Here is a 26,661-nt window from a genome sequence, read left to right as displayed (position 1 = left end):
GTTTCAAAAGGATTTCCCAATTTCTCAATGAAATTCCCTTTTCAAATTCATACTCATTCATTCATATCATTCAAATTGCATTATTTTCAAACTCATTTTCCAATTTCAATTTCAGAAAATTCAATTTTCTCAAGAATTTCCAAGTCTTTGTCAGGATCTGATTTTCTCAAAATCCTAAGTTTTCAAATGACATTTCAAAGCATTTCCCAAGTTCAAATCAAGATTTTCCTATGTTTTCGAATTCTCAAATTTCAAAATCCCAAGTTTTCAGAAATTCATTTTCTCATATTTTCCAGTTTTCTTGAGAATTCATTTTCCATTTCAAAAGTCATTTTCCAATAAATTTCTTAGATTTTCTCAAGATTCTCAAATCCATTTTCTCATAAAAGCAATTCCAAGTTTCCAATCTCAAAACCAATTTTCTCAGATTTTCAAGTTTTCCTGAGAAATCACTTTTCAATGCAAATTTCTGATTTCCCATGAAATTCAATGATTTTCCCAAAAACTCCAATTTCAAGCACTTTTCTAATCATTTTCCAAATGTATTTCAATTTTCCAAAGCAAACATCATATTTTCTCAAACTTGCATTTTTTAAAAATTCCATAGCACAAGCCTCATTCTTTGTGCATTCTAGGAAAAATAGAGCATAATTTAGATATTTGAGTTGAGTTAAAGCACATAATTGGTCCTTGGTTTAATTACCCCTGGTAAAGGCGCCAGGAACGGTTGAACCTCGTACCGACAGGCGGATCCCATTCTACGGAATTTTCTCGCAAATTTTCAAAACGGAGGCGAGTAAATTTTCAAAAATCATTTTCAAAACTTTGGTCGAGTTTGACTCGCGAAATTCGTTTCTCTCTCGCAAGGGAGGGGAACAATTTTGCGATGATAATAGGTTTGGCGACCGTGATGGGACCTGTCTTCGCCTGATCAATTATGTGCTTTAACTTAGCTCATTTATCAAAATTATGTTATATGGAATGTCAACATTAATTCCTGATATCATGTGAACCTAGGAGCCTAGACTTGAACCCAGCTGACATGGATTGTATATAGACTAGGCATGGTTTGGTAGGACCATATTGAGGAGAATTATGCATGCTCACATAGACTTAGGTCTGAAATACAACACTCCTCAATCTAGGACTTGTATGAAAACAATGTTTGCTTCTTCAAAAGTTTTCAAAATTCTATCTCTTTAGGACTTAGAGCCCTCTGTTTGCCTGCATGTGATCATATTTCAAAAACCACCCCACCTATGTCTACCCGGTCTTCACGTTGCTGGGCTCTCTTCTAGAACCATAGTTCGGGACAGAGCCTCACAACTGGGCCACTTATTTGGGCTAACGCCCCCCTACCACGTACCAAGGGCCATAGTCCAACGTATATCGGCAGGCGCTCAAGGATGTTGGGAAAACACAAGCCTAGTCCCGGAGATGAATTTTTATGCCACGTACATCGAGCCTCGGTTCGAGTATATCGGCATAGCATGATTGGACACAGTTGATCTGAGCCTAGAGTCAGGATTAGGGTCCTAAAGCTCTTTCAAAATTGATGCATTTAGAGTCAGCTTCTTAGGGAATGCTGTATGTGCATAATTGTTTGTAATTGAATGTATGATAGTCACTTTCGCCTTATTTTTTTTCATATTTTTTTTTCAATTTTTCCAAAATACCGAACAATTTTCCAAAATACCTCATTTTCCATCTTTTGTGAAATATCTCCTTTTTCTCAAAAACCCTGGACGATTTTTCTAAATTATCCACCTTTTCTTCAAAACTCCAGGAGATTTTCCATTCTTTCGTTCCTCTGGACTTCGAATTTCCAGCTTTCATTTTATCCTGCCTGCAATTTTCAAAATTCTTGTATTTTTCCAAAGTCTAATTCCAGTCTTCTTGTCCCTAAGTCCAATGGCATCTAGTCAGCTCGATTCTATTTTTCCTGAGGGTCACATCTCCTACGAGGTGCGACAAAGTCTTCCTGAGCATCGATCTCTTAGCACCGGACCCTTCTTCCCCCGGTGGTACTATGTCTGGTTCAAAAACTTCTCTCGTATGTTTCCGGACCACTTGAGCGATTGCGGGTTAGAACTGGCATCTGCAGTGGAAAAGTTGACAGTCAACAGCAATCTGATTCATGCACTGGCAGAGCGGTGGAATCCGCACACTTGCACGTTCTGGTTCCCGTGGGGCGAGATGACACTACTGATGGATGAATTTTCAGAGATTATGGGACTGCCTGAACCAGCCGATCAGCCTGGAGATCCGTTAGAGCACCAGTTTCTGATCAATGTCAAGGGTCTGAACCCCAAAGATGCCGTAGCTCGCATGACAGGGCGCAAGTCTTGGCCACTGATTGAAGAAAATGAGAATGAGTATGTGAGCCTGATCGAGATCTATCAACAGTACGAGGCATTTGCAGAAGTCAGCTCATTATCTAGAACAACTCGAGAAAGAAATCAGCATGCGATGGTTCTGTGCACTGAAGGGCTCGCCTTCTTCCCAAATATACATATGTGTATGGCAAGCAGTTCAAGCTACTTGGCCCATTTTTCTGTACCTACTACTATCCAGAGTGATGTGTCAGGCAATTTTCTCAGAGACAAAAGCGCGTAGAAGCTCGGCTACTATCAGGGGTTATGCTAGAGTTCAACCTTGTATCAGCGCAGTGGTCTGAAACATACCATTCTGCCAGATATGACTGGGATTATTTCATCATTCTCACTCTTTTCTCGGGTCCTCGTGTCTCTGCTGATCATTAAGAGTGGTGGCAGACTGTCTATATGCTCCCTCTTTCTCAAGTTTATTATTAATACAAGCATGTTTTCCCTTCAATGAATAAAAATCTTTCAAATTCTTCATTCTTGGTTTGACGACCTCGCCTAGGTGACAAGGCATATTTGCAGTTGTTCGTTCTTCTTGCAAAGAATGACAACATAATTGTCGTGACTCCAGCGGCGACCCAATCCCTAGTAATGGGATGTTCTTCCAATTGTCTACCAAATTCTCATCAAATATTTTTTCTATATTCATTTCTATCTTGAATCTTCATCATCGAAATTTAATCATCCATTCTGTAGAGAGCATCAGTATTCCCAAGTGGTTCAGATCAGATCAAGCAAGAAGACACCACTGTATCAGGGCATCAGTGATTTTAGAAGCAGGCAAGAAGAAATGGATTCTCCAAGATCTGCCAGAAGACAGAGTTTGAATGATAGGGATGGCATTGATCTTGCTACATATCAGATGTTCAAGAAAATGATGATTAGGATGATGTATGAGCAAGCTGAAGACAGTCTCAGAAAGGCTCCCATCAAGGAGAAGACATCAGTCTCCTTCTCTGAGAATATCACTGGCAAGAGCAACAAGTGATTCGGCACGTGCCTGCCCAATATTTTATTCTCGCTGATGTCCTCTATCATCGTGGATTCAGTTCTAAATATGCCAGATGCCTAGATGAAGATGAAGCCAAAGAAGTCATGCGGGAGGTACACGAAGGCATTTGCGGTGATCGCGTCCGCTACCAAACTCTTATCAAGCAAATCATCTGGGCGGGATATTATTGAAAGACTATGCTATAAGTTTGCTACCATTTTGTGAAGAAGTGTGCTCTATGCCAGATACATGCACCTTCTGTTCATGCGCCAGCAAACATATTTGCAATCTGTTATCTCTCCATGGCTATTTTCTATGTAAGGCCTTTGATGTTGTGGACCCCATCACTCCTGCTTCAAACAGCTACAAATATTTTCTTGTCGCAATAGAATATTTCACCAAATGGGTAGAAGCAGTTACTCTACGTACAGTAGAAGGTCGACATGTGGTCTCATTCATCCACAAGAACATCCTTTGCCGCTTTGGTATACTGCACAATATCGTGTCAGACAATGGCAGTCATTTCAAGAATGAGAGAATGAGGACATTTTGCTTAAAGTTCAGAATCCATCATCATTTCTCCGCTCTTTATTATCCTCAAGGGAATGGCCAAGCAGAGGCCACCAATAAGATTTTGATTCGAATCCTCGAGCGAACTTTGGAAACAGGCCATGACTGGCATGAGAAGATTCATGATGCATTGTGGGCGTATCGAACCACCATTCGAACTCCAACTAATGCTACTCCGTCAGAACTTGTCTACGGAACCGAAGTAGTATTGCCTCTACATGTTCAGAAACCTGCTCTGAAATTTGCATCAGTTCTCGAATTACCTCTTGATCAGTATCAACAACAGCGGCTAGTACAGCTTGATTTGCTAGATGAAAGAAGACTCAGAGCAGCAGAGCACGCTCAATCATATCGTCAGAGGATAGCCAGACAATATGCAAAATCAGTCATTGAAAGAAAATTTCGAGTCAACGATCTAGTGCTCAGATCAACGGCTTATCTCAAGCACCGCCCAGGTGGCAAGTGGTCACCAAATTGGGAAGGTCCCTATGTTGTCAAAGAGGCACTACCTCGTAATTCATATCGACTCATCAATGCCGACGGAGTGGAATTACCAGATCCCATCAATGCTCGGCATTTGAAAAAATTCTATACTTAAACCATGTCTTATTCTTTGTAATTCCTCCAAATTTTGTTCAATAATGGTTAAATTCTCCTTTCCTAGTTATACTGGGGCATTTTTAAAATTTTGTTTTTATCTACAAATATCCTGTATGCAGGCAGGATAAACAAATCTCTCATTTTGCATGCATGTGCATTTATTTATTTTTTCATATTTGCATACATCTGCATTCATTGGCATGCATTTGCATCGAGTTCGCTACCCATTCAGGATAAGGGATAATCCTGAGACCCCGACAATCATTCTCGTTACAATTCCCAAATACTTTAAGAGCATAGGTCTCTTTTTAAAAATTCAAATTTCAAATTAAAAACAAGGTATATTTTCAAAACTCAGTGCTTGAACTGGTACAATTTTGAAATCCAGTGCTCAAACTGGTACACTTCCAAAATCCAGTGCTCGAACTGATATATTTTTAAAATCCAATGTCTATGTTGACATATTTTCAAAACCCGGTATTCATGCTGGTGTTCTTTCAAGATTGAGCACTTGTGTTAGTGTCTCACTGGTGGGTCGTATCAGTCAACCTCTCGGGTTCAGTCTTTGTGCTGATCATTCATCAAAGTTCAAATTTCAATTACAAATTCGGCCCTCGAGCCACCCAATTTCCAAATTTCCAATTTCGACCTCCGGGTCAACCAATTTTCAAATTTGATCTTCGGGTCACTCAATTTCCAATTTCGACCTTCGGGCCAATCAATTTCCAAAGTTTCCAATTTCGACCTCCGGGTCAATCAATTTCCCAATTTCCAATTTCCAATTTTTAAATTCCAAATTTCCAATTTCGACTTTTGGGTCAACCAATTTTGACTTTCGAGTCAATCAATTTCCAGTTTCCAAATATCAATTTCCAAATTTCCAAATTTCCAAATTTCCAAATTTCCAAATTTCCAATTTCAAATTCCAAATTTCAAAATTTCAAATTTTCCAAATTCCAATTTCATACCAATTCCAATCATTTCCTCTTGCGAGAGACCCTTTGTACAGGGAGAGTTCAAGGGAGCTCGTTCTTTTCGCATGCTATCCTTTGTTCACCTAGCCCCTTTTCAGGGAGAGTTTGAAGGGACTCGTGTCTTTGTGAACCGTTTGCAAAACAAAATTCCAATTTCATACAAGGAACCCTTAGTTCAGGGAGAGCTTCGACGGAAGTTCGCTTTCCTTGTGACCATAATTTCATACTAGGCCATTTCATCATGAAGGACCCTCTTTTTGGGGAGAGTGTGATGGACTCGTTCCTTCATGACCAATTCACCGACCTCACCATTACCGGCCCCCTTTCTATAAGAGAAGCCTAATGTTAGGAAGTTTTGACGAAAGCTTAATTTCTCTTCGAAAGTTCGTTTTGCAAACACCTCCTCTTTAGGGAAGAGAGGAGTAATTTCTATTCCCAAATTCTGAATCTTCTCCTTTGGGGAAAGGAGAAGAAAATTTCTGTCATGGATGCGTTGCGTTGTGCTTCAGATGCTCGCTCTCACCAAGGATTTCAAGAAAATTTTGCCGATTTGTCATTAAATATTTGTTGATTTCAAAATTTTTATTATACAAAAACATTACTTCAGAATACCTTCAGTATTACTTTCGAAAGGACAAAGCTTTCGCGAAGAAGGATTCAAAATTCAAAATTTTTCTATTGGCCAACCAAAAGGATGAAGAATAAATCCCCGATATGGCCAGCAAAGGAAATTCAATATTGTTGCAAAGCCATAAGTGATCGGTATTGATCGCAGTCAATGGCACATTTTCAAAGATCATTCTTGGAAAATAAAGCAGTCGAAATATCCTGGGTGATACAGAAAAATCCATTCAATCCCTACATCTCCTCAATCACCTAAAGCTGCAATTAAATATCTGCAAAAAGGATCTCTCAACTGTCGTCAAGATGAAGGCGAATTAGGCGAGTAGACCCCCGGGGCCAAAGAAGATTCAAATCATCTCCAAGATGACGGAGTTTGTGATGGATCCTTCTAGGGAAAGTTCAGAGCACCGTCAAGATGAAGGCGACTGCGATGGGCCTCCCGACAAACCCTAAAGGATATTTAATTTCTGCTATCATCAAGAGATTTCCAACCAAAGAGCCAATAACTGTCAATATAATCCCTGAGAGAAAAGAAGGATCGGAGCATCTCTGAGATGAAGGAGTTTGTGACGTACCCTTCTAAAAAAAAAAAAAGAGAGAGAGAAAAGTCAGGACATCTCCAAAATGAAGGATGATGTAATAAAATCCCCAAAAAAAATCCAAGAGAGCTTCAATTCTGCCAAAAAAGAAAAAAGTGGACAGAAAGATAATCATGAAGAAAGAATCCCAGGATATCAGACCGCCAAATTTGCCAAAGAATCCTCTTTAAATTTTATGAAATTCTATTATCAATATTCTTTCACCAATTGCTTTCACAATGTCAAGAATACTCTCTTTTCTGCTCATATCAAGGAAATTGATAGCTTCCTTGAAAGAAAGTCAATTGCAAGAAATCTGAATTCGAATCTTGATTCTACGGAGTTAAGCCCAGTCGAAGGTAATACTTCAGGTAAAAAAGAGGGATTATTTTCAAAACAATGTGCATCATTTTAAATTATTTTGAATCAACAATAATTTTCAAACATTCTGACAATATTTTCTAGCCATCCTGACGTGAAGCGCGAGTTTGAGGTTCATCTTTGGCGCACCCTGACATCAGTTGTTATCCCTTTTAAGGACTTGATAACGGGAGTTTTCAAGATTCCTTCCCTTCTGTTGGTATAATCTGAGCGCATGGGCTCTCAGATTCGCACACTTCCCTGTGTCCCCACTGTCCCACCATAGACAGTCCAATTTCGGCTTGAGGTTAAGCCACCAATAATTTTCTCGCAAAAGGTCATCAATTTCAAAAGTTATTTAGTCTCAGCAATGAGGCACCCAAAATCAAACCCCTTTTCAAGCTTTAGGGACCCCAATTTCATCCTTTTGCAAAACCCCTATCGGACTCATTGTGCGGAGATCCGAAGGTTCCATCATGGTTTCTTCCTTCGAGGATTCCATTCATTTTCCGCCCAATCAGGATAAGGGTACAAACCTGAGCCTCCTTTGATGAGGTATTTCATTTTCTGCCCAATCAGGATAAGGGTATAAACCTGAGCCTCCTTTGATGAGGTATTTCATTTTCTGCCCAATCAGGATAAGGGTACAAACCTGAGCCTCCTTTGATGAGGTATTTCATTTTCCTCCCAATCAGGATAAGGGTACAAACCTGAGCCTCCTTTGATGAGGTATTTCATTTTCCGCCCAATCAGGATAAGGGTACAAACCTGAGCCTCCTTTGAGGAGGTATTTCATTTTCTGTCCAATCAGGATAAGGGTACAAACCTGAGCCTCCTTTGATGAGGTATTTCATTTTCCGCCCAATCAGGATAAGGGTACAAACCTGAGCCTCCTTTGATGAGGTATTTCATTTTTCGCCCAATCAGGATAAGGGTACAAACCTGAGCCTCCTTTGATGCGGTATTTCATTTTTTGCCCAATCATGATAAGGGTACAAATCTGAGCCTCCTTTGATGAGGTATTTCATTTTCCGCCCAATCAGGATAAGGGTGCAAACCTGAGCCTCCTTTGATGAGGTATTTCATTTCCCAATCTGGTTAAGGGTTAAACCTGAGCTTCGTTTCTACATGAGGTATTTTTTGTCTCGTCCAGGTTAAAGGCAAAACCTGAATCTCACTTCTTTTGAGGCAAAATTTTTCTTCTGTATTCTCCATTTCATATCTACCATTTTCATCAGAGCTAATATTTTCATATCCAGTCAGATCCTTCTAACTGGGGCATTTTTATAGCCCAAATTTGGTGTGTTTTATTTGCCACTAAGTTCGTCCTCAAGACGGCTTAGTAGCAAAGAGGGGCATCTGTAAACACCCCAAATTTTCCTCATCCATTCTCAAACAACCCTCCTCGTGTAGTGCCAACTCTGTTAGATCAGTGTAGGAGTCAAACCCTGAGTCAGTTTCAGAAAAGCACCATTTTACCCATTTTTATTAGGAAAATTACCATTTTACCCCTAGGTCATCCCGGACCCCAGTCAGTCAGAGTCAACCAAGCTCATTGGTCAGTTCAAGACAGTTAGAATATCAGTCATCTCAAGCTCATCTGAGCTCACAATGAACAGACCATTTTCATTTCTGACCATTCCTGCCAAAATGGGATCATTTCTTCAAAAATGAGCTCATTTCTCACTCGAATCCAAGCCAATTGTCTCCAAGTCAGTCATTCCCAGTCAGTCATGTTCCCCAGAGTCTAACTTGAGCTCACCAGGAGTTCAAGTGCTCCAATTTCAGTTCAAAACCATTTCTAAGTGTCCAGTAGCCCATTTCCTTTCTTTCTTCCTCCATTTTCTTTTTATTTTTATTTTTATTTTTATTTTTTTACTTTCCTTTTTTCTTTCTTTTCTTTCTTTTCTTTCTTTCTTCTTTCTTTTTCTTTCTTTCTTTCCTCCTTTCTTTCCTCTCCCAGCCACTCACGTATACCCTATCCAGCCCCTTCTCTTCCTCTTTCCCTCTCCTTTTCCTCCCTTTCTTTCCTTTTCTTTCTCCCCTCTTCTTTCCTTTTCCTTCCCTTCCTTCTTTCCCCTTTCTTCTTTACCTCCTTTCCATCTTTTTCAAAACCCAAATGGCTACAGCCAATTCACGTAGGCTGTTTCATGAGACAATATTAGAAACTTAGGTTTTGATTTTTATCAAAACCTAAGTTGTCATAAGAAAAAAAAAAAGAGAACGGCTGGCCCATTTTCCCCTTAACGCACCTCTCTCTCTCTCTCTCTCTCTCTCTCTCTCTCTCTCTCTCTCTCTCTCTCTCTCTCCCCCTTGAACTCTCTCTTTCTCACCCCTTGGCTGCAACTCCCAGCCATTGAAGCCACCTCCAGAGCTCCTTTCTCCAGCCAACAGCCGGCCTCCACTTTGAAGCACCATCAACGTCTTCACCTCCAGCTCACCCAGCTCCACCAGGGATCCACAGCAGCCACCAGCTTGTAGCCACAACAACTCTCCTTTTGGCTGCAACTTCCAGCCATTGATGCCACCACCAAGCTCCACCTCCAGCAAGCTTCAACATCTACTAACGTCAAGGCAGCCTCCTTCAGCCCATTGATCCTGCAGCTCCATCATCAAACACCACCTTGGCCCAACTACCTTAAGACCCATCTTCCTTCCATTCTCCAAGAGGATTCACGCTCAGCCATTAGCCTTCTCTCATTAAGCTGATTTGATGATTAAAAACTTAGGACTTGATTTTTATCAAGCCCTAAGTCATTTACACAAGAGCATTCATGTAGCCACCGCTACTTTAGCCAAGACAGCCACGGCAAGGTCCAGCCCAACAATCTCCAAGGTGACGGCTGGCAGCAGCTCATTAACACCCACTTTGATGCCTTCCTTCAGACGGCCTTCCATTGCAACTATCATTGCTCCCGGTGTATACAGACCTTCCCAGGCTCTTTCCCCTTCGGTCAATCCCAGCAAACACCAAGTAAACTCCCTCTAGCCTTTGCTTCAACCGATCCAAGGTAACAACCTATTTTTTTGCTTACACTTTACATAATTTTTATCAATGCATGATGAGTAGGTTTGATCATTGCCTATTGAGATGAGGGATTTAGCATAAAGTTCATTCAAAACTCAGATTTGAGATCATATTTTTCTAAGTTTAAATCATAGAAAATAGCATATGTTTTTGTTTTATATGTGTAGGCTATATGAACGAGGTGATTAATCCAATTCGATGGGTTAAGTCTCCCCTTTCAAATAGCCAAAATCAATGAAGTGCTTCATGCCTCCCTAATATTTATTTTTTTTATTTTTTTATTTTTATTTTTATGTTTTACCATCATCATGTAGAGTTGATGTTTCTTTTTTTCACATTTAATGTTGCATTTAGTTTTATTTCTTAGTTTAATAGTTGTTTAGTTTAATTCTATTAATAGTTGATACTTAGTTCGTAGGTTTTAGACTCATACGCATAGTTCAGTCAATATTTCATGCATGAATTTTCTTTCAAAAATCCTAGAAATGTTATGATGGTTTCACATGTTTATTATTGTTTTCCTGCCAAAAATTTGGTTTAATTTGGGTTTCGGAACCCTCTCAAACAAATCAAGTCCCAAACTGGGATTTCCCATTTCCAGAACTTCTAATTTCTGCTTTAGCAGACAAGAACCTCCGGCACCACCATTGTGGGAGATTCGGATCATCCTAAAAAAATCACAGTGAATTTGTAATCAAATCTACTGATGATCTGGAAATTTTGAAGTTTTTCCAGTTTGTTTTACTCTCTGTAAAAATCGGATTTTTCAGACCCCTGAGAAAATCTCAATTTTCTTTTGTCAGGGTATAGACAGACCCTAATGCATCAAGTCCTCCCAATACGTAGCCCGTATGCAAAAACTTTCAACATAAAAGTTGTTCCTAACATAATTTCCTGTCATTTGCCAAAATTTGGAAATTTTTTAATTTGTTTCATTATTTTTACCGGATTTTCTATTTCTGTGTTACAGATTCCAATATCCAGAAATCTCAGAGATTTAGGTCTCTGATAACAGTATGGCCTTTTCCAAACCATAACCCAAATCCCAATGGTGTCAAAAGATAAAATCTTTCTATGTTTGTCAGGGACATTTTCCCACAATTTCAGCCATTTTCCCATCTTTATTCCATTTTTCCCACATTTTCTACCGAAACCTGTCTGTTTCCCCTAAATCCTAGAGTCGCCGGATTCCGATCCGACTTGCCGGAGTGGCACAGCTCCGACCATAGGTCAAAACCAGAAAGTGTAAAAGTCAAAAATCATTGCCTTACTGTCCTCTATCACCCCATAAAATTTGGGAAATTTTTATGGAAGTTTGATATCCTAAATTTCCTTTAGAATCAACATTTTAGGCAAAAATCACAAAATTTAGGGTTTTTATTTGAATTTCCATATTTAAAAATACAAAAAAATAGATTTTCGAGCTCCATTATGTTTCTAGGGTTATTTTAGGTGTCCATGCCAAATTTGGTTTAATTCCAAGTTCATTTGCTCCATGTGTTAGTTTATCTTTAAATTCAGAAGCGAAAATCAGGCAAAAATCAAGTTAAATTTGATATTTTATGATATTTTCGCCATTTTAGGGTTTTTATCATGTACATGAGCATGTAGAATCATATTAGGGTTAATTTCAATGTCATTTGCATTTCATATTTTTCAATTTTGCAAAATTTATTTCAGAAAACCCTGGTTTTAAGGCCATAGTCTTGTTATCAGGGGTATTTTGGTCATTTTGACCTAAATTTCGAAATTTCAATTTATAATTCTCCAAAATTTCATGCATATCATCATATTTTATCATATTATGTTTGATTTATTTTATTTGATTTTCAAAATTCCAAAATCTACAAAAATTCTTTCAGAAAACCCTGATTTCAAGGTTATTAGGGGCATTTTGGTCATTTTGACCCCAATTTCGAATTTTCAAGTTTATTTTCGAAATTTATTCATTATTTATCATGTTTATATCAAAGGGGGTATGATTCTGGGTTTATATCTGAATAATATCCGATAATTTTCCATATTTTCGGATAAATTCAGAAAAACCTACATTTTTGTGCTAATTTTATTTTCCAGTTTTGCAGGAATATTCAAGAAGAAGACTTAGCCATTTTATTTCTTTTATTTCAATTCAATGTAAAAATCAATGTAATATTTGGAATAAGAGTTACATTTTCTGCTTAGAATAGGGTTGCATTGCATATAGTTTAATTTATGCAAATTTCAATATTTGATGTATGATTCATGTGCATTTATTTCAAATCCACTATGGTTTACACGAATGGCACGTGCACAAGCTTTTATGGAGTTTATAAACTCGGTGGGATTCGTATTTATGGCCATAGTCAGAATACGAAGAAAACCAAGATTTATGATCTTTATATCAGCCACATTCAGCCTACACTCTTAGGCTAACTTCAAAAATGCACTGCATTTTTCAAAGTTTCAAAAGGATTTCCCAATTTCTCAATGAAATTCCCTTTTCAAATTCATACTCATTCATTCATATCATTCAAATTGCATTATTTTCAAACTCATTTTCCAATTTCAATTTCAGAAAATTCAATTTTCTCAAGAATTTCCAAGTCTTTGTCAGGATCTGATTTTCTCAAAATCCTAAGTTTTCAAATGACATTTCAAAGCATTTCCCAAGTTCAAATCAAGATTTTCCTATGTTTTCGAATTCTCAAATTTCAAAATCCCAAGTTTTCAGAAATTCATTTTCTCATATTTTCCAGTTTTCTTGAGAATTCATTTTCCATTTCAAAAGTCATTTTCCAATAAATTTCTTAGATTTTCTCAAGATTCTCAAATCCATTTTCTCATAAAAGCAATTCCAAGTTTCCAATCTCAAAACCAATTTTCTTAGATTTTCAAGTTTTCCTGAGAAATCACTTTTCAATGCAAATTTCTGATTTCCCATGAAATTCAATGATTTTCCCAAAAACTCCAATTTCAAGCACTTTTCTAATCATTTTCCAAATGTATTTCAATTTTCCAAAGCAAACATCATATTTTCTCAAACTTGCATTTTTTAAAAATTCCATAGCACAAGCCTCATTCTTTGTGCATTCTAGGAAAAATAGAGCATAATTTAGATATTTGAGTTGAGTTAAAGCACATAATTGGTCCTTGGTTTAATTACCCCTGGTAAAGGCGCCAGGAACGGTTGAACCTCGTACCGACAGGCGGATCCCATTCTACGGAATTTTCCCGCAAATTTTCAAAACGGAGGCGAGTAAATTTTCAAAAATCATTTTCAAAACTTTGGTCGAGTTTGACTCGCGAAATTCGTTTCTCTCTCGCAAGGGAGGGGAACAATTTTGCGATGATAATAAGGAGCCACCCTGAGGTGGCGCCACATGTCCATCCTCCATTCCTCCAGGGCCAACCTCCATTTGAAATTCGAATTCTCCTCTGAGGTGGCGCCATCTGAAGAACCTCCTCCAGCAGGCTGACACTTGGAACCATCCTGGACTGCCACATGTCCAGATCTCCTTTCACCAGAAAAAGCAAAATTCAAATTCCTCTGAGGTGGCGCCTTCTGAGCCCACTGCTCTGTCCTTCTGACATGTGTCAAACACCTTTTGAGGTGGCACCATTCCAGGACTCCACTTGGCTCCATTTTTATTTTTTATTTTATTTTTAATAAAGGTAGCCCACCATGAGGTGACGCCACCTGAGGACTCCCTACAAAAGGTGAGTTTGAATTTCAAATTCCAAGAGAGCACCCTCTGAGGTGGCGCCTTCTGGGAGCTCCCTGCAGAGAGAATCAAGCTAACATTTGAAAAATTCCAAATTCCCCCTGCTGAGGTGTCTCACCCACAAAATTTCCATTTTTTTTATTTTTCTCAAAAATTAAAACACCTTTTGAGGTGGCGCCACCTGAGGGCTCCCTGCAAAAGACAAATTCGAATTTCAAACCCCTCAGATGGCACCCCCTGAGATGGCGCCACATGGAGGGCTCAGATTGAACCTGTTTGAATTTCAAAAAATTTTCAGAAAAGTTATAAAAACAAGGGTTCACGCCCAGCCTAAGGAGATCATTTTTTAGCTCTGGTGAACTTGGAAAATCCGACCTAGCCTCCCTAGAATCAGATTTTTAACTGTGGAAATCGTGCCCCCTTTGGCGCATTGAAGAAGGTGGAGTAGAGCTCGTGCTGTGGCCAATTCGATTCCAACAGAGCTCGATTTTGGTGGACCATCCGAAGCTCGGAGTGAAGGACGAAGGAAGCTCGTGATAGCTGCCCCTTTCAAGAGCTCCTACGCTGCATAACGAAGCAAGGTGCACTTCTTTTCCCCTTGATGTGATTCTATAATCCGAATCGGGAGTCGTTTGAAGAAAGAGCTCATCCGAGGGATGGATTGAGCTATTCTCATAAAACGACATATATAAAAATATTTTGTTATGCTTCCTTGATGATTTTTAACATTCATATAGTTAGCTAGGTTTAATTTGCATTTTATTTCATTCATTTAGCATATTTCATGAATTAATTAGGATTAATTTAGCCTTTATTTCAATTCTGCTTATTTTCAGTAGGTCTCTGTTTTTGTCAGTCAGTCCACACATCATTTCATGCATTTGTTTTTTATTAAAAATCCCCAAAAAATGACTGAATGCGCCCTTAGGTGTCCCTAAAATTTTGCCAAAATTTTGAAGCCATTTGGATTTGTTTACTGCGGTAAACATTCAAAATGGCAAGTCGGGTTTTGTTACCCGGGATACGTTTTGAAAATCATTTGCCAACTTTTAAAATCGAGATATCCCTCATGGGAGATCCGATTTTCAATCAGAAATCTGTTCTGAACTCGGGAGCATGTCTAGTTTTTAATATGATTTTTTTAGATTTTTCTGATTTTTTTTAATGTCTGACAAAAATCCGAGATGTCGGTACACATGTCAGAGCCTAATTTGGGCCTCTGAGATCTTAGATCGACTTAGAGCTATGGTTTCTCTTTGTGTGTTGCTCCAAATCCGAAACTGTAAAAAGTGAAAGTGGTGTCCGAGATGTCTTATGTTTGAATCTAAAAGCTTGTAATTTTTAAAACAGTGTTGACCCCTGCTTCGGATTTTTCTTGTCAGCCCCCTGTTTTGCTACATTTGTCTGTTCTGTTAGTTTAGGCAGGAATAGTTATATTTTTATCTGTGTTTCCGTTGATCAAATGCCGAAGTCATAAACATAAAAGTTGTTTATGTAGATGTCGTGCAGAACGCTGATTAATTTCATAAATTTCCATGGCCGTTTTTTATTTCTTTAGCATTTTTCATCAGATTAGTGTGATTTTTACCTCTGTCCGAACTAAATCTCTGTTATTGAACTCACCATGGCTCAAATCCAGAGGCTATAAAAACCAAAAATGTTCCATTTCGGGTCTTTTATCAGTCTGCAAAATATCAGAAATTTCCATGGTGTAAATCTTGTGTTATCATATTAAACATTGCATTTGGTTCGGATCCATAGGCAAAATCCATCATTTTAGGACTTTTCTTGAATTGTAGCATTTAAATCATATCATTTCGTGATTTTTAGCATTCTAGGCTGTTTATCAGAGTAAGTAGATGCTTCATACCGAATTTGGTGCAATTTGGAATCCATTTGAGGTTCGGATCATCCATAATACCAAAACAGGGTCCCGCAGGACCCAGATCCAAGCGAAAATCGTTATTTTTGATAAATTGCGAAATACCAAATTCTGATTTTACAGTCCTAATGTGTTTAGAAGCATGTCATCATGTCTCTTACTACATTTCATCATCATTTGATTCACTTTGAATTTCAAAATCTCAATTTTACCAAGTTTTCTTTCAAAAAACCCTGATTTTAAAGGTATAACTTTATAATTAGGGGTATTTTGGTCATTTTAACCTCAATTCCGAATTTCAAATTGTTTTTCACTGAATTTCTAGCATTTTCATCATTTCAAAATATCAAGGAAGCACGAGAATAGGGTTTATATCCAATTAAATCCAATAATTTCATAATATTATTGGAAAATCTTGGAAAAACCCACATATTTGAGCTAACCCAATTTCAAGTTTGGCAGGAACAATCAAAAGAAGGAGCTGAAGTCTGCAAATTTCTTTTATTTCCTTTATTTAGTGATGTAATAATTTTGGAATAAGAGAGTTAATTTCCTGCTTAGACTAGGATGCATGTCATATAGTTTGAATTTATGCAATATCCTGATTATATGATTCATGCATTTTATTTCAAAAGCACTATGGATGTTCACGAATGGCACGTGCACCAACTCTTAGGGAGTTGATGGACTCGGTGGGATCCATATTTACGGCCCTAGTCGGAATATGGACGAGACCCAGATCCATCATCTTTCTACTAGTCACATTGAGCCTACACTCTTAGGCTATCTTAAAATGCACATCATATTTCCAAAGTTATCAAAATCATGTGCATCAAATCAACTAAATTCTGAACATATTCATGGCCACAGTCAGGATATGTGAAGGATTTATCTTGACTTAATGCATATTTTTCCAACAAATCTCTTAGAAAATCTTTTCAAAGTGCATTCATTCACTTATGTCATTTGCATCATAGAATCATTGATTTTCTCAAGATTTTCTCAAGAAAACTTCATTCTCAAGAAATCGATTTCTCAAGAAATTCTAAGGATTTTTCAAAATCGGTTTTCCAAAGACAAGCTTTTCCACAGTTTTCCCAGGAAAATGATATTTTCTTAAGATATTCAAAAGAGTTTTCCAATCTTTCTTCAAGATCCAAAATCGATTTCCGAGTATTTCAAAAAGGTAAAATTCCCAGGATTTCGATTCCCCAAGTTTTGAATTTCCTTCTCCAATGAGCTTTCCTATGAATTTCCATCATTTTCCTAAGAAAACTCTCAAAGTCCAAGTTTTCCTAAGAAGTGCTTCCATTTTCAAAAAGTCCATCTTTTCTCAAGAATCACTTCCATTTTCCCAAGATTTTCAACTATTTCTGAATTTTCCACATCTTTATAAGCTTTCTTATGTTTTCAAAAACCCCTTTTTTATCTGAGTTTCCTGAGAAATTGACCTTTTTCCTGAGAGATTCTTTCCAACTCCAAATGTTTTTCTAAGCATACATCATGTTTTCCAACTGGCATTTTCCAAAATCTCATAGCACATGCCTGAATTCTCTATGCATTTAGGATAGAACATAACTTTGATAATTTCGCTAAGTCAAGCATAGTTTTGGTCCTTGGTTCGATTACCCCTGTTAAAGGCGGTAGGAACGGTCGAACCTCGTACTGACAGGTCGAGCCCCATCCCATGGATTTTCCCGCAATTTTCAAAACGGAGGCGAGTATTTCAAAACAATTTCCAAAATCCGGTCAAAGTTTGAATCGCGAAAGCGTTTTCCCTCTTTCTCTTCCGCGAGGAAGGGAAGACGGGGGAAAATTTTTGCGACGAGAACAATGACTGTCCCACATGTGCTCGTCGATGGAGGCAGTAGCCTCAATATTTGCCCAGAAATGACAGCCAAGGCCTTGGGCCTGAAAGAAGAAGAGTATGTGCCGGATCCAATCACGATCTACGGTTTTGATAACCATGGGCAAACCGCCAAGGGGAAGACTTCCTAGAAATTTTCATCAACTACTCAGTACACACAGTATTGTTCCATGTCGTCAATGTGCCGCCCACCTACAATCTTTTGCTGGGACGAACATGGATCCATAATGCCAATGTTGTTCCTTCAACCCTCCACTAGTGTATCAAATGGTCTAAAGGTGGCATGATCACCACAATTCTAGGGGAAGATCCAGAGGAGAGGCTCCCACAACCAATGATCCCCCATCCAACATTTACAGCAGACATTCCCAGTATCAGGGAAAGTGATGAGGTCAATCTCAGGGACAGTTTGGAACTGTTGGAGCTGAAAGATGTTCAGGCAGAAGAGAATGTCGCAACAGTGATCCAGTGGCAAGGACCTCACTTCTTTAAGCTGGGAGGGCGTATCAACTGCACTTCCTTCAAAGATCATCCCTTATTCCCTCAGTTCTCCAAGGCTAAAAGGGGATTCGATCTTCTGCTAAAGCACGGCTATCAGCCTTTCAGGGGACTAGGAAAGAATGAAGACGGCATAGTGGAGCCGATCATCCCTTATAAACATTCCAGCACTTCAGGATTGGGGTTCATGGGTCGAGCGTCCGGCAAAGAAACCATATTCGTCAAAGAATCCAAATGAGAAAGATGATGCCATATTTTCCTGCTTTTCTTCCTTTGTTTTTTCCCATCATTTTGTAGGGACAATATAGTCCCAGTCTTTTAGTCCCTGTCAATCTCTGTAGATATTCAGTTACTGTTTTCGGTTTCGTTCAGATCAATGGAAATTTGATTTTCTCTTCACATCTTGATGTTTATCATTCTTGCTTACAGTTTGGCCATGCCATTATTCTTTACTTCTGTATAAAAGGTTATTTTTGAATTTTTCCTTAAAAACCTTTCTTATCAATTTCAAGACTGTCAAAACATGACTCCAAAATCGATAAAAAGGCTTGTTGTCAATTCTAAATTTTCTCAAAATAACTCCAAGTCGGCAAGGATTCACAAGATAAGGGCAAGAGCGGAGGTCAGCAAGGCAACCGAACAAAGTGAAGAACTAGCAGAGTTTGATTTGACTATTCAAGAATTGCCAGAATTTGCTCATATTCAAAAACAAGATGAGCCATCGTCTTTAGTTCATGATCCAACGGAAGATATCAACATTGGTTCGGAAGATGATCCAAAAATCCTCAAAATTGGCTCAGGCCTAAAGGCAGATGAGAAAAGAAAGCTCCTCTATTTTCTTAAGCAACATCAAGAAGTATTCACTTGGACTTATAAGGATATGCCAGGATTGGATCCCAAATTGGTTGAGCATCGCCTCAAGTTGAAACCGGATTCCAGGCCAATCAAGCAGAAGCTAAGGAAATTGGATCCTCGAGTTGAGCAACAAGTCAAGGAAGGACTCAAAGATTTACTAAAGGCAGGGTTCATCCGAACTATCGATTATCCAGACTGGTTGGCAAATATTGTGGCAGTTCCCAAAAAGAATGGCAAAGTTCGAATTTGTATCGATTTCAGAGATCTCAATAAGGCCACCCCGAAGGATGATTATCCACTTCCCAATATCGATCTTCTGATCGATAGCACGGCGGGCCATGCTATGTTTTCCTTTATGGATGGATATTCAGGCTACAATCAAATCAAGCTGGCCGCTCGGGATCAGTCAAAAACTTCCTTTACCACACCATGGGGAACCTTTTGCTACACAGTCATGTCATTCGGACTCAAGAATGCTGGAGCAACCTATCAAAGAGCAATGGCCGTTATTTTCCATGATCAAATGCATAAAAACATGGATGCCTATGTAGATGACATCTTGGTCAAATCCAAAGAAGAAAAGGATCATCTTAATGCTCTTGGCCAAGTCTTTGAAAGACTTATTCTCTACAAATTGAAACTCAACCCCCAAAAATGTGTTTTTGGAGTAGAATCAGGTAAATTGCTCGGTTTCATGATTAGCAAGAGAGGAATAGAGGTGGATCCTGCTAAAGCAAAAGCGATCATCGATATGCCACCTCCGACTAATCTCAAAGAGCTGCGAAGCCTCCAAGGGCGCATTCAGTCTATTCGACGATTCATCTCTAATCTAGCCATGAGATGTGAACCTTTCAATCACCTGTTAAGAAAAGGAGTAAAATTTGAATGGGGATCAGAATGTCAGCTTTCGTTTGAGCGCATCAAGCAGTATCTCCTTAATCCACCCGTTTTGAAGCCGCCAGAACTCGGGAAACCACTCCTCTTATACATTTTCGTCAATCAAAATGCTTGTGGTGTATTTCTTGCACAGTATGAGGAAGGCAGCCGGATAGAGCATGCCATTTATTACGTAAGCAAGACTTTCATCGACTATGAGAAGGGATATTCTCAGATGGAGAAGACATGTCTAGCCTTAGTATGGATGTGTCAAAAGCTGAGACATTATCTGCTGGCATCAGAAGTCAAGATTCTGTCAAGGCTTAATCCACTCAAATACATCCTTGAGCAGCCTTTTCTCACCGGACGGATTGCAAAATGGCAAGTCCTCCTATTGCAATACGACTTAGAGTATGTATCTCAGAAGTCGATCAAGGGTTAGTCTATCGCAGATCAGTTAGCAGACTTTCCGTTGACAGAGGAGATCAAGACGGAAGATGATTTTCCCGATGATCGTATATACAATGTTCAGGAATCTCCAGTTTGGACCCTTTTCTTCGATGGAGCCAAGAATATGTCCGGCATAGGGATCGGGATCTTGCTAATTACTCCCGAAAAAGAAATGATCCCTTATTCTCTCAAACTCAGCTTTCAATGTACTCACAATATGGCTGAATATGAAGCTCTGATACAAGGCATCAAGATCCTGCAAAACTTCAATGTCAAGAGAGTACATGCTTTTGGTGACTCATTGCTTGTCGTCAATCAAGTTAACACTGAGTGGCAGGTGAAAGATTCAAAGTTGATCCCCTATCAGAAGATCGTCCTAACTCTAGTGGAGAACTTCGAAGAATTTCAACTCAATCACATCAGGAGGGAACACAATCAAATAGCCGATGGTTTAGCCAGCCTGGGCTCCACTTTATCCTTTAAGGGCAGTGAATCATGTCGTTCTTTCGAAATTGGTAGGCTTGAGCAACCTGCTTTTATTTCAACTATGCAAGTAAACCAGGTCAATCAGAAGGAGAAGCCTTGGTACCAAGATATCAAAAAATTTATTGAAACTGGTGAATTTCCACCAGAAATGCCAAAAAGGGAGCAACGCACAATTCAACGCATGTCTGTCCGTTATTTCATCCTTGCCAATGTTCTCTACCGTCGTGGCTTCAGTTCTGAGTATGCCAGGTGCTTAGACAAAGATGAAGCTATGGAAATTATCCAAGAGGCGCATGAAGGGATTTGTGGTGGCCATGTTGGCTATCAAACACTCATCAAACAGATTATCCGGGCAGGGTATTACTGGAAGACCATGCAACAGGACTGTCATCGATTCGTGAAGAAGTGCGTAAAGTGCCAGATGCACGCACCTTCCATTCATGCACCGGCCACATATCTACAATCAGTTGTTTCTCCTTGGCCATTTTCTATGTGGGCTTTCGACGTCGTAGGCCCAATTACTCCTTTTGCTTCCAATGGCCATAAGTATTTTCTGGCTGCTACAGAGTATTTCACCAAATGGGTTGAAGTTGTTACACTGCGCACCGTAGAAGGCCGTCATGTGATTTCTTTCATTCACAAGAACATTCTTTACCGCTTCGGCATACCACATGACATTGTTTCAGACAATGGAAGTCATTTCAAAAATGAGAAGATGAAAACCTTCTGTTCCAAATTTAGAATTTGCCATCATTTCTCAGCTCCGTACTATCCTCAAGGGAATGGTCAGGCAGAGGCCACTAACAAAATTTTAATTCGCATTTTGGAGAGAACTGTGGAAACAGGTCGTGATTGGCATGAGAAAATTCATGATGCGCTTTGGGCATACCGAACTACTATTCGGACTCCGACCAATGCCACTCCTTCAGAGCTTGTTTATGGGACTGAGGTGGTTTTGCCTCTCCACATTCAGACGCCAGCTCTCAAATTTGCTTCACTTATAGAATTGCCACATGATCAATATCAGCAACAGAGGTTGGTACAACTTGACCTGTTGAATGAAAGGAGACTCAAGGCAGCGGAGCATGCTCAAGCTTATCGACAAAGGATAGCGTGACATTATGCCAAGTCAGTCATCAAAAGAAGGTTTCGAGTTAATGACCTGGTACTCAGATCAACATCTCACATCAAGCATCGCCCGCGAGGCAAGTGGTCACCCAATTGGGATGGCCCCTATGTGGTCAAAGAAGCATTGTCGCGCAATGCATATCGCCTGATCAACGCAGATGGAGTGGAATTGCCAGATCCTGTCAATGCCCTACACTTGAAGAAATTTTATACTTAAAATGGCCATTCTAGCCTTTGTATTCCTCAAAGAGCCCTTTTCAATAATAATGATCTTTTGTTATCCTAACATTCTTCGCCATAAATACTGGGGCATTTTATTTTTATCTTACTTCAAAATTTCTATATGCAAGCAAAATCAAATCAATTCCTCTATCAATTATCTCAAAAATTCTCTTATTACCCATTCAGGATAAGGGGATAAATCCTGAAAATGGCCCACATACAGTAAACTATGAGGGTCTAAACAATCCAGAATTTTTCATCAAAAATCTCTATTTGCTAAATTCAGTTTGAAAATCAAGCTCATTTGTAAAACCCAATCCTCACACTAGGGGACTTTTAAAATCCAATCTTCTGATTAAAGTCTTTCCTTCTACAAAATTCGAAGGTCTGTCTTGAACTTCCCAAAAATTTGATATATTTTCAAAAGATCCAGCTTTTGCTGGTCATGTATTTCCCAAAAGATCCAACTTTCGTTGGTCATGTATTTTCCAAAAGATCCAACTTTCGTTGGTTATGTATTTTCAAAGGATCCAGCAACTCGCTGGTCATGTATTTTCCAAAAGATCCAACTTTCGTTGGTCATGTATTTTCAAAGGATCCAGCAACTCGCTGGTCATGTATTTTCTAAAAGATCAAACTTTCGTTGGTCATGTATTTTCAAAGGATCCAGCAACTCGCTGGTCATGTATTTTCCAAAAGATCCAACTTTCGTTGGTCATGTATTTTCAAAGGATCCAGCAACTCGCTGGTCATGTATTTTCTAAAAGATCCAACTTTCGTTGGTCATGTATTTTTAAAGGATCCAGCAACTCGTTGGTCATGTATTTTCAAAGGATCCAGCAACTCGCTGGTCATGTATTTTCAAAGGATCCAGCGGCTCGCTGGTCATGTATTTCAAAAATCCAGTATTTTTCACTGGTCGGGATTTTCAAATCCAGTTTCTTATAACTGGTCGGGATTTTCAAAATCCAGTTTCTTATAACTGGTCGGGATTTTCAAAATCCAGTTTCTCATAACTGGTCGGAATTATAAAAAAATCCAGTTCTTACTGATCGGGATTTCCAAAAATCTAACTTTCACGTCTTTTAAGTTTTAACTCAAGGTCCCATCAAAATGGATATCAAGTAATTGTTTCATAAGGGACTCTCAAACACTTTGCCAATTTGCTAAAATTATTTGTTGATTCCAGTATCTTATTGCACAAAAGAATCACCTTAGATCACCTCTAGTATTCTTTTCAAAAGGGTGAAACTTTTTGCGAAAAAGAGGTAAAATTCAAATCTTTTCCTGTTGATCAACCAAAAGGATGTAAGAAATATCCTCGATATGATCAATAAAAGAAATCTTCAATGATGTTGAAAAGCCAGAAGCGAATTGATATTGATCTTAGCTATGGCGTGTGTTTTAAAATGACTTTCTGGCAATCAGGCAGTGGAAATATCTGGAGCTATAAAAGAATCCACTCAACCCATATCTTCTCATTGTCGTTTAAAAAGTTGCAATCAAATATCCGCAAAAGGGATCTCTCAATTGTCATCAAGATGAAGGTGAATTAAGCGAGTGGATCCCCAGGGCCAAAGAAGATTTGAAACATCTCCAAGATGACGGAGTTTGTGACGGATCCTTCCAGGGAAAGTTCGGATCACTGTCGAGATGAAGGCAGATGCGATGAACCTACCGACAAACCCTAAAAGATATTTGATTTCTGCTATCATCTGAAGACCTTTTTGAGCCAATGTCATCACATATAATCCCTGAGAGAAAGAAGGATCGGAGCATCTCCAAGATGAAGGAGTTTGTGACGTACCCTTCTCTAAAAAAAAAGAGAGAGAAAAGTCAGGACATCCAAATGAAGGATGATGTGAAAAACCGAGAAAGCCCAATGACTCAAAAAGAGTGCAAAAGATCATCGTGGGAAAACACCCAGATATCAAACTGCCAAAGTTGCCAGAAATCACCTTTTCTTAGGCGAAATTCCTTCATCAATATCTTTTCACTGATTGCTTTTTTTTGAAATTAAGAATGTCTCTTCTCTTCTCATATCAGGGAAATGGATAACTTCCTTGAAGAAACTCAATAGCATTAAAATTTGAATTCGACTCTGGAAACCAGGGAGTTAACCTCGTTTGAAAGGAATACTCTAGGGAATATCTTTTGCACACACGTGCACATTCTGAAATATTTGAATCAACTACAAATTTTATCTTATTGGCAAAACCTTCTAGTCGTCCAAGAATGAATTAAATATTTAATATCTATTTTTGATGCAACCTAGCGTTGTCTATATCCAGAAAAGAATCAACAAAGTTATCTAATTTAGACAAGGTATTTCTTCCAGTCCCATCATGATAGGGATTTCAAAAATCTAGTTTCTCATAACTGGTCGGGATTTCAAAAATCCAGTTTCTTATAACTGGTCGGGATTTCAAAGTCTAGCGTTTTCACCGGTCAAGATTTTAAAAAAATCCAGTTTATACAACTGGTCGGGATTTTCAAAACCTAAATCTTCATAATATCCATCCGGAAAGAATTTTACTTGAGCTTCATCTCACAAGGCATTTTTCAAAAATGTCCCATCAGAATCCTCATGTATTCCTTTCTTATTCAGTTAAGGGTAGAACCTGAAATTCATCTTGATATATCTTCGTCCCATCCAGGTTAAGGGCTAAACCTGAGTCATTCCAAAAGCTGATCGTTTCACTCATGAGATATGATCAAAATTCATATTTTTATCATTACGGGATCTTCACCCAAAGTCCCATCACGATTTCCTCATTCCTATTATTCAGTCATATCATCTCTCGAGGATTTTGTCTCTCCAAAACCATTCAGGATAAGGTTTTAAGCCTGAGAAATCAGGTTTTTCAAAACAAAATTCTTCCACACCCAGTTCAGAACTGCTGACTGGGGCATTTTTCAAAATTTGGAGTGTTTTCTTTGTCACTAAGCTCGGCTTTCAACCGGCTTAGTAGCAAAGAGGGGCATCTGTTAACACCCCAAATTTTTCAAACCCAATTCGGATCCCTCTTTTTTGTAGATGCCAAACCCTTTTTGAATTTTTGATCATTCAGGAGTATATTTGAATCAATTTGTGATCTCGAGTTCATCTGCTATCCGAGATCCAACTTTATTTTTTAAGTTTTGATCTAATATCTAAGATCTGGTTCCAGGTTTGCTCCAATATCCAAATCTGCTTTTTATTCAAAACCTCATATCTGGATCCTTTTCAAAATTCAATTTTGTCCTAATTTTAAAAATTAATTCTTAAATTTGAAATTCAAGTCCATTATTTTGCGAAAATCTTTTGAAAATACCCTGGATCCAATTCATAATCCAATTCCAAAATACCAAAACGGATCCAGATCTAGTTTCAAGATCCAATTTTATCTCCAATTCAAAAACAATTCTTGAATTTCAAACCCAAGATTCAATACTTTTGCAAAATTTCTTAAAATTCAATCTGGATCCGGTTTTAACTCAATTTGGATTCAAAATCAAATTGGATCTTGGATCCAATTAAAATCCGTTATTTTCAAAATCCTCCTTTTTTATATTTTTAAACCTATTAAAATCATAAAAAAAAAAATACATTTTGGAAAGTCGCTGCCTTAGCCCAAGACCCTCCAGAAAAATGGGAAGAAAAGGAGGAGGAAACAGAGGAAGAAAAACATGAGGAAAGAAGGAGGAAAAGAAGCATAAAAGAAGGAAGAAAATGAGCAGAAAAGCTGCAGAAAAAGGAGGAAAAAGAAGAATAAGAAGAGAAAGGAAGGAAGAAGGAAAAGGGGGGAGCGATTAAGCGATTTCAGGCATTCAGTGATTGGTGGTCATCTCTCTCTTTCTCTCCCTCCCTCTACCTTCTCACTTAGGAGTTTACGTAAGTTTGGAGAAGCTCCCACCCTTTCTTTCAGACCCCTTCAGCCAAGGTGAGTATTCCTCCTGTATTCCCTTAAAATTTCTTGTTATAGCATGATTAATAGATTAGAATATGAGTTTCCATCTTCCTATTTGCTGCATTTTTAACCTCTGTTTCATATATTTTGATTGAGACAAAAGAATTAAAGTGATTTGATCTTTTTAGATCAAATCCTTCTTTCAAATGGGCTACAACAAGTTAGATTTGTGCCTCAGCCATTTTTGTTTTCTTTTAATGCATTTTTTGTCTTAATTTTTCATCATCCATACATGCATTCATGTTTTAAGGCATTAGATCTCATCTTTGAACATCTACGGATGTGCAGTTTGCTTTCAGCATGTTTAGTTGTTTTCTAGATTATACTTTGAATTCTGGTGTATTTTAGATATATCGATTTGTATGTAATAAGAGCTCATTTTAATTTGAATTTTTTACTGCAACTTCATGCATATGTCTTCATGCTCTTCACCAAAAATCAGATCATTCTGAGTTTGTTTGACTCACTTTAAAAATTAAGATTCAGAACCTATTATTTTGGACCGTCACGATTTTAGCAGAATCAGGATCAACTTACGGAAGTGATTTCTCCCTAACCAGAGATGATCTTTTTAATCTGTAAAAAGGGTTGTTTTTTAAATTGAATCTAGTTTCTCCATAGTAAATTTCAGCGA

Source organism: Nuphar pumila, chromosome 14 (genome assembly GCF_984573655.1).
Source record: "Nuphar pumila chromosome 14, dmNupPumi1.hap1.1, whole genome shotgun sequence".
Lineage (NCBI taxonomy): Eukaryota > Viridiplantae > Streptophyta > Magnoliopsida > Nymphaeales > Nymphaeaceae > Nuphar > Nuphar pumila.
The sequence above is the reverse complement of the archived record's forward strand: the minus strand, read 5'-3'. Positions refer to the sequence as shown.